The 8720-nt window shown below is 42.5% G+C and overlaps 1 long non-coding RNA gene across 1 annotated transcript in view; it reads left to right on the forward strand.

The window, feature by feature from the left end:
* Window positions 1-7992, forward strand: part of LOC144239323 (uncharacterized) — a 28633-nt gene extending 20641 nt beyond the window's left edge. The window contains exon 3 of the long non-coding RNA XR_013337386.1: window positions 7630-7992. This is a non-coding gene — a long non-coding RNA (uncharacterized LOC144239323). The remainder of the gene's footprint in view (window positions 1-7629) is intronic.
* Window positions 7993-8720: the final 728 nt, after the last annotated feature.

Consider the following 8720-nt stretch of genomic DNA (forward strand, 5'->3'; position numbering starts at 1 on the left):
TTTGCAACACCTCAATTCTGCATTGTATTGTGAAAGCAACCGTAGACATATCAGCAAATGGATGAGGCTATGTTCCAATTAAATTTTGTTTATTAAAAAAAAACTGGGGGCACCTGGGTGGCTCAGTCAGTTGGGCGTCTGACTTGGCTCAGGTCATAATCTCACAGTTTGTGGGTTTGAGCCCTGTTTCAGGCTCTGTGCTGACAGCTAGCTCAGAGCCTGGATCCTGTCTTCGGATTCTGTGTCTCCCCCTCTCTCTAACTCTCCTCTGCTCATTCTGTCTCTACCTCTCTCAAAAATAAATACAACATTAAAAAAAAAACTGGTGGCAGGCTGGAATTGGCCTGGTGGAGGACCCCTGTTTTAGGGAATTGTGCTACCCCATTGAAATTACCTTTTGTATAAGGAGAACACTGGGTAGAGAAATGGGCTGTTGCTTTGGATGGCATTGATAGATTAGAGAGAAGAAGGAAATGACAAAATGGAAGTCTTTGTTTTGACTGTCCCTGTGCATTGGCTTGTATGGCTATGGAGGCTGAGAAGTCCCACCATGTCATATCTGCAAGCTGGACATCCAGGCAAGCTGGTAGTTAATTCAGTCCAAGTCTGAAGGTCTGAGAATCATGGAGTCAGTGGTATAAATCGCAATCCTAGGGCAGAAGATGAGATGAGATGTCCCAGCTCAGGGAGGTAGAAGAGAGACGGCAAATCCTTCCATCCTCTGACTTTTGTTCTCTTCAGGCCCCCAAAGGATTGGATGATGCCCACCACCTTCACGGAGGGCCATATTCTGGATCTACTGATTTAAATGTGTAATCTTATCTGGAACATCCTCATAGACACGCCCAGAAATAATGTTTAACCAAATATCTGGACATCCCCTGATCCAGTCAAGTTGATACATAAAATTAGCTGTAATACTCCCTGTACTATTTTAAAAACTGAGGCACTGTTTATATACAGTAAACATTACAGCTTACATAGAGTGAAATCTCAAAATACAGTTCAGTGGATTTTGACAAAAAGATACCTGGGTGACCATCATCTAAACCTGTCTGTAGGACATTTTCCTCCCCCACCAAGAAAGTATCTCATGCCCCCAGACAATCTAGGGTGCCCAGACCTAAGGCAACCACTGTTGTGATTTCTTTGTCTATAGATTAGTTGTGCCTGTTTTTCTACTTCATAAATTGGCATTATATATAACTCAAACATGTTTTTTGTGTCTTGTTTTAACTTTTTCATTAGATAAAAGATAGGTATCACCAATAGTAATGGAAAATTGATTATAAAAATCACCCTAATCCCATCACCTGAAGAGCACATCTGTGTACATCATGCTAAATTATCCTCCAGATCTGACCCATGTGTGCACATCTTTTAATATAATTATTTTCAGCCTTTACACACCATTTCCCCTGATTTTTTATTTAATGATACACTAGACACATTTTCCTTGTTTCCATGGAATTACCTTAATGATTGTTTAGTGGCTGTCTAAGATTCAAGCCTGCTGATGTGTTCAATGTGTGATTTCTTACCGAAACCTCCCCATGATGGAGAGAGGTAGTATAACTAGGCACTAAGGAGGTTGACCCTCTAGTCCATATCCTGGCTCTGTGCCTTGGTTGCTCATCTGTGAGGTAGGAGTCAACACAGGAGTTACTTTATAGGGTTGTTGTAAGGATGAAATGAGTTTCTCTGTGTCAAACACTCAGAACAATGCTTGGCATATAATAAGCACTATCATTATTAGACATGTACATTGTTGTCCAGTTTTTATAGATTGCGTTGTCACACATACTTTATATCCTATGGCTTTTACCTTTTCCTAAAATTCTTCCTAAGAGAAATCCCCAGGAGGAAAAAGAGATGGGATATCCGATGGCCCTTGCTATTCCCTGTCCACCTTTCTATGTTCTCTTCTCAATGAATGCACCCCCTGCCCCAACTCCTCCTATGTGATAATCCTCTCCTATACTTCTCACATCCTGTAAACTACCAGGTTCTCCCAGTAATGTCTCCAATTTCTTGAATAAATCTGTCTTGAATAAATTCTTACTGCTACTACCTTGGCTCAGGCTAACATTATCTCTCTTCTGAGTTACTGAAACCACATCCTACTTCCATTCTCCACACTCATGCCTATCTCCTCCTGTCGCTTCTCCATTGGGTGAAGACCACTCTTCCCATTAGGCTTGTCTGGTCATAACATCTCACTGTAAAGATCCTACCACCCTTAGGAGTCCCCAAAGTCCTTGAAAAAATTTTCAGAACCCTTGTTGACTTGGAACCACTTATGTTACTCAATCTTCATACCACATATGACCCATCCCCTTCCTATATTCTTCTCTTTGTCTCAAATGAAGCATGTTTTTCTCGTTTTCATGGGCTTCCCTTCCTCCTCCTAGGCAAACTGCTGATCAACCTTGAGATCTCAGTTTGGCTCTTAGCTCTGGGGGAAACCCATCCTGGACCTCCCACGTCCATGTTGGGGGCCCCTTCTAGCTGTCTTTGATGCATTCTTTCTTCTCTTACTCACACAAGTTTTGTGACTACTTGATAATTGTGTGTTTCTACATCAAGATGGGATCCTGTATTTTTACCCTCTTAAATCCCTCATACCTAGTCCAGTGCCTAGGACACAGTAGGCCCTCAGTACATGTTTGTTAAATTAGTAAATGAAGGATTTATTGATTTCCGGAGAGCTTTACCAGTCTGCCACCAATGTAGTACCTATGACATTTCCCATGCAGGCTTGACAGCATTGGGTGTTGTTGCTTTAGGAATATTTTCATTAATTGAGTTAGTCCAAAATGATACCTACAGATTATTTCTAATTTGCATTTGTTCATCTTTTAATTTAAAAAATGAATGTTTTTTCAAAGACAGGGACCAAAAGTTAAGGGAGGAGAAGTCTGAGAATAGGCTTCAGATTAACCCTACCTACTCCACTCACTTGCTCACTCATTTGTTCAACAAACCTACAAAGTTGCAGGTTGTGTGCTAGCTTCTCAGGATTCAGGTTGCCAATGAGATGACCTCCTTCCCATAGGGAAGTCACAATCAAGAAAGAAACTCAGATATGCAAATAAGTGATAGAAAGAGAAAGTAATGGGGACCATAATGAAGAGATAGTCAATATGTTTTTCAGACTTGAGAAGATTCTGGCATACCTGTAAGTTGAGAGCAAAACTTGACTCCAGAGGTTCTGTTATTTACCCATGAGGATAACAGGGCTCCATGGATGATCCCTCCATTTTCTTCATAGTCTCCCCACCTGTCTTGCCCTGGGATGAAATTCAGTCTTATCATGTCCATTGCCCAATTCCCAAACCTGGACATTATCTTTAATGATGCTTTCTCTCTTGCCTGGCTGGACATACTCACTGAAGCCCATTTCACGTTTGACTAGCTTCATATCAGTCTATTAATGAGATGACAGTGTGAAATTGGTATTTGGCCTCATCTGGGAATGGTGGGAGAGAAGGAATGGAAAGGGGTCAGAAAGGTAGGATGAAACAAGAGGAGTTAATGATAGTTCTCTTAGTAAAGAAGACCTTGTAGTGACTGTACAAGGCCTTTCAGTGGGAGAAAAGGGAGCAAGTACACATAACAATGACACAACTGTCTTGGATTCTGTTCCTTGGGGACCTGGTTCTAATGAATATCAGAGGTGTTCTCCAACACACAGAGAAGCTTCTCAGCAAGAAGTTATCTGTGAGTTTATGCCCTAGGAGATGCAGTGTAACCCTCTCTATAAATCAGGCAGCGGAACACTTAGGTTTTGGAATTTGGGGTGGGCTCACAATGACCATGCTTATCCATGACAGGACAGCAGTGTATAAACCTGTCTCATATCCTCAAAGGCTTTATGATTTAGGTGGGAAGACAGGATACACAACAAAGAAAAAATAAAATTATAAATAATTATATGTGACTACTGAAGCAGAGGAAGATACTTAAGAACTTTGTGGATGAGGTGGCAGAGAGTGGGATCCTGGAGAGTGTGGTTTGGCAAAATGGAGGGGATGGAAAGGGCAGCACAGGAGACCATTACACCATTAGCACAAGGATGCAGGTAGAGTGAGCCTGTGATATTCAAGGTTCAGTGAAGATAACTTCCTGAGAAGATCTAATGGAATGTACACGCTGGTAAGAGCTGTTAAGCAACATTGGAAAGGGACTCTATGCCAGGATTGTAGTGTTCAAACTCAGTGAGGACTTAGATGTTCTGTGGTAGGACATTGGCTTCATTGAAAGAATTGGGAAGGAACTGCAGGAGTCAGCAATGGACTCAACCCCAAGATGCCTTGACTCTAAGCATCGGAAGAGGACATTGTCTCTATCCCTGCCAGGAGGATAGGAAGAGGAGACACATGGCCTCAGTCTGCAGTGTGAAACAATCTTGGGAAGATTGTTTGTGAACCCCTATTCCTCGGTCAATTTGACTACTCAAAATATGATACTTAGTTTGACCGCACTCTGGAACTGCAACTCAGGTCTCTGGTGTTGGCCAGAAACTCACTGTTTGCTCCAGACAGGGAAAAGAATCGACAAGTCTGTCAGCTTTTCTGTTTACAACCTGCATTTTAATTTTATTAAATATTGTCATTATTAGAGTCACTTTGTGCAACAAAAGCATTTTTTTAGAGAACAATGGTTTTCCTCTGCAAGAGCAAACATAAACCCTATTTATCAAACTGCCAACTTCATTAGCGAGTGTGAGACACACACAAGTGTGCATGCACAAACACAAACCAAGCATTGTGAGACCTATCTTGTCAGTGAGAGCCAAATGCCTTTTGCTCCACCCCTTCCCAGATTATAAGAACAATTAAAAAGATAAAAATACAAGAGGCCCCAGAAGCAATTTGGACCTTTGATTATCCCCCATCCCATTCCACCACCATGTGCAGGGCTTTCCTGTGCTCCAGGGAAATAGAACCTCATTCAAGACATCTAAGTGTGCCTGCCACACATGACAGAGGGCTGACAGCTAACCTGCTCTGCTTCCAGCTGATGCTCATGTGACAGACTAGTAGTCCATGCTAGCCAAAAGTTTCAGAGTCCTAGAGTCCTTGTGCACAAAGCCTTCTCGCTCTCCCTCACTCTCCCTCACTCTCACGCAGCAAGAGCTAGGAAGGCATATCGGTGTAAGGAGGACTCTTCAGAATCTCTAATTAAATACATGGCAGCTGGTGAATTAAAGCATTTGTCTTAGCTCTACCATCCTATAATACCTTATAATCCTGAGAGTCCAAAGTATGAATTAATTATAATTTTTAAGAACCCAGGGAGACAGAAGTATAGAGAAGGGAGGGGTGGAAAAGGAGAAGCTATAGATGGTGACAATAGATGATTGTGAAGAAGGGACAGAGCCATCATTGTTTTTATTTAGAAGCCACTTTAGAACATTTACAGGCCCGCTTATTTGCCCATCTTTATGTGAGTGATTATATATGTATGCAACAACTGTGCATATATTCTGGGTCAAGTCTCGAGCACTTACTGTTGGGGACTGAACAGAATCAGTTGATCAGCACTATGGCATCATCATCAGTAGTGGCAGTATTAGCAATAGTATGTTACAGCTACTAAGAGCCTATTATGTACTCCCTATAGGCTAAGCATTTTCCCCTACCATATCTTAAGATGCATGACTATGCCGTGTATGGTTATTTTCATTCTTTCACCAATGAGAAGATGGAAGATCAGAAAGTTTAAATTAGAGTCTCTCACAGCTCACAGGTGTTGGAGCCAGTAGTCAGATTTAGGCTGATCCGATCCCAAAATCCCTTCTCCTAACCACCAGGCCAGCCTTCCTAAATTTACTATACACCCAGCCCTTTGCTAAGTGCCAAGATTGTAGAATTTAATAATAATACTTACCCTTAAGGAAAGGAGCCTGCCATTGAAACTAGCTAAGGTTTGCTGCTTTAATAGATAAACCTCTGCATCTGAGGGGTTTAGTTTGGGGAAAGTTTATTTCTCTCTCATGTGATGTGTGACCAGGCACATGGGATGAGTACACTGTTACTTGTAGTTATTTAGAAGTCAGTCTTCTATCACTCTCTGGTTGTTCATCTTCACCATCAGGCTTCCAAGGAGGGCAGGAGTGTCATACACAGTTTTTATCAGCTAGGTTGGGGAGTGACCAGCAGTCCTTCCCCATCATGCTCCATCCACCCTAACTCAGTCACACGGCCATGTCTATCTGTAAGGGAGCTGGAAAATGGGGCCTAGTGTGTCCCCAGGAAGGAGGGAAGAATGAAGTATATTTGGGAAAGGCTTGTAAGAAAGAGAAATCCCTGCATTTAAAAAAAAGTTTATTTTTGAGAGAGAGAGAAAGAGTGAGTATAGGAGGGGCAGAGAGAGAGAGAGGGAGAGAGAATCATAAGCAGGGTCCATGCTCAACACAGAGAGTGATGTGGAGCTCGAACCCACTAACCATGAGATCTTGACCTGAAGCTGAAATCAAGAGTCAGACTCTTAACCTACTGAGCCACCCACCCAGGTGCCTCCCCCCAACCGCATACTTTTTTCAATGTCAAAGGTACAGAGAAAGATGGGACAGTACAAACAGCTTTTTTTATTATCTCCTTTTCCTCCGGAAGTAGCAAACTCAGTATTTAAAAAGATGATGAAAAGAAAATTAAATGACCCATAATTCCCATAAGTGCAATACATATGCAGTGAAAAGAACAATGCCCCTGGTGGTGTTAGGGATTTGGGTTCACATCTTGGCCCTAACAGGGGAAAACATTTCTTACCCTCCCTATGGCTTGGCTCCCTCCTTGGTAAAATAGAGACAAATGCACCTCCCACATGGGTGCTGCATGAAAATGAGAGGCAGGAAGACCAGTGGAATGCCTGGCAAATGGCATATCCCAGAATCATCAGCACTATATCTTGCAGCAGCAAGAGGCCCTTCCAAAGTACTCTCAGCACCCTGTGCTACTTTTGCGGAAGTATATGCTGGATCGTCTTTATATTTCTTAGATACTGAATTGCCTAGATCATCAGGTAGTACATGCTTAAATGCTCACCAAACTATATAACCAACTACTTTTTTATATTCTCTATTGCCTTAAAAAATATGTGGCTTGGCCCCATTTAAAAAAGTGATCAGAATATTCATAATTATATTATTTGAACAGACATGATTTGTTAAATCATGGCTTACCAGGAGGCACTGTTGTAAGACCCTTACATGAATATCTCTCCTTTCCTCACAAAAAAACCTGCAATCAGGGTCCTATAGTTATACCCACTTGGATATCAGCCAAGAACATTGAGTTTTGGGGTGTTCACTGCTCTACTCCCAGCACCTACGACTGCACTTGACATGCAGCAAGCACTCAAAAGTATGTGGGATGAATGGCTAGCTCTCCCATTTCCAGGAACAATGTGGCTTGTAGAACTTAGGTGACTTGCCCAAAGATTCATAGCAGTGAATACTAGAGCTACATCCAAATCCAGGTATTTCTGGCCCCAGATTTCATTCTGCAGAGTAGAAAATGTTAGTCACATCAGGTATTGGACCTTACGTATTCAAAAGGAAGTGATCTCACAATGCCATGACATATTTGATTGATCTAAATACCTTTGCTTGATTTCTACTTATAGGGATTTTGTTCTCTAAAAATGGAGAGGAAAGGAAAATGATGATTGTCGCTGTGGCCCAAACGGTAACTTTGAATATAACCAGCAAGTCGACTGAGCTCACCATCTGGATTTTGTGAGATTGTCTCTGGGGCTCAGAGGTTCTAAGGATGCTTGGGACTTTCAGGATGACCTTGGCACAGCTCTGCCCTCCTGGAGCCTGTTTTCCTCCTGTGTAAAGCAAGCAACGTGGAAAGGATGATTTCTGAACCCTTATAGCTGGTTATCTTGGACAAATAATTTAAAATCTTGGAATCCCAGTCTCAGGGCCTGTGAAATAGACCATGGGGCAAGACTGTTGTTGAAAAAAACGATGTTGTGTATACTCCTGGCACAGAGTGGCTTTTCCATAAATGGGCAGCACTGTTACTATTCCTGTTCTAACCATCTGTAGTCCTTTCCTAAGTTCTTTTGAATATATTGGAGAGATAGCACCACAACTATATATACTTCATGCTTTCTAAACTTCAGGCTGTCCAGGTGTCCTAATAGTCACATTTCCCCCATGGGCCCCCTCTCTTTTGGGTTGACCTCAGTTTTCTCTAACTTTGCAGCTTAGCCTCTGGAAAGTGCTAAGAGAGGCAGGATCCCAGCCTCGGTATGGCCCTGGTGTGCTGAGTATTCCTGCTGGCTCCTCCCTGCTGGCCCTAGGGCACCCTCCTATTTTCACTTCTCACTGACTGGCTTCTGAAAGAAAGTTAGCTTAACCATGTTTGTTTCTGTCTTTTCTTGTTTTGTCAACATGCCATTGAGAAGGAAATGCAAACCTGAGCCTTGATTAGACATCTCCCTTGGTGCGGATTTACCCTGATTTTCAATGCAGCACATTGGTGTAGGTGCTGTGGCCCAGGCTTCCTGCCACTGGAAGTTGCTGGAACCAGTATGGCACTGGCCAGGGTTCTGAAAGGAACACACAGGTACAAGTGGTGTTGCCTTTCTGGAAAGGCCTTTCCCCTCCCCCTCCACCCCAGTCTCTCCCACTACTTAGCTACTCAAGAGCAGCACTCCAAGCTGAAATGCAACTAGGAACTTGGGGAAAATGCCAAGGATGCCAT

Source organism: Crocuta crocuta, unplaced genomic scaffold (genome assembly GCF_008692635.1).
Source record: "Crocuta crocuta isolate KB4526 unplaced genomic scaffold, BGI_CrCroc_1.0 scaffold16, whole genome shotgun sequence".
Classification (NCBI taxonomy): Eukaryota; Metazoa; Chordata; class Mammalia; order Carnivora; family Hyaenidae; genus Crocuta; species Crocuta crocuta.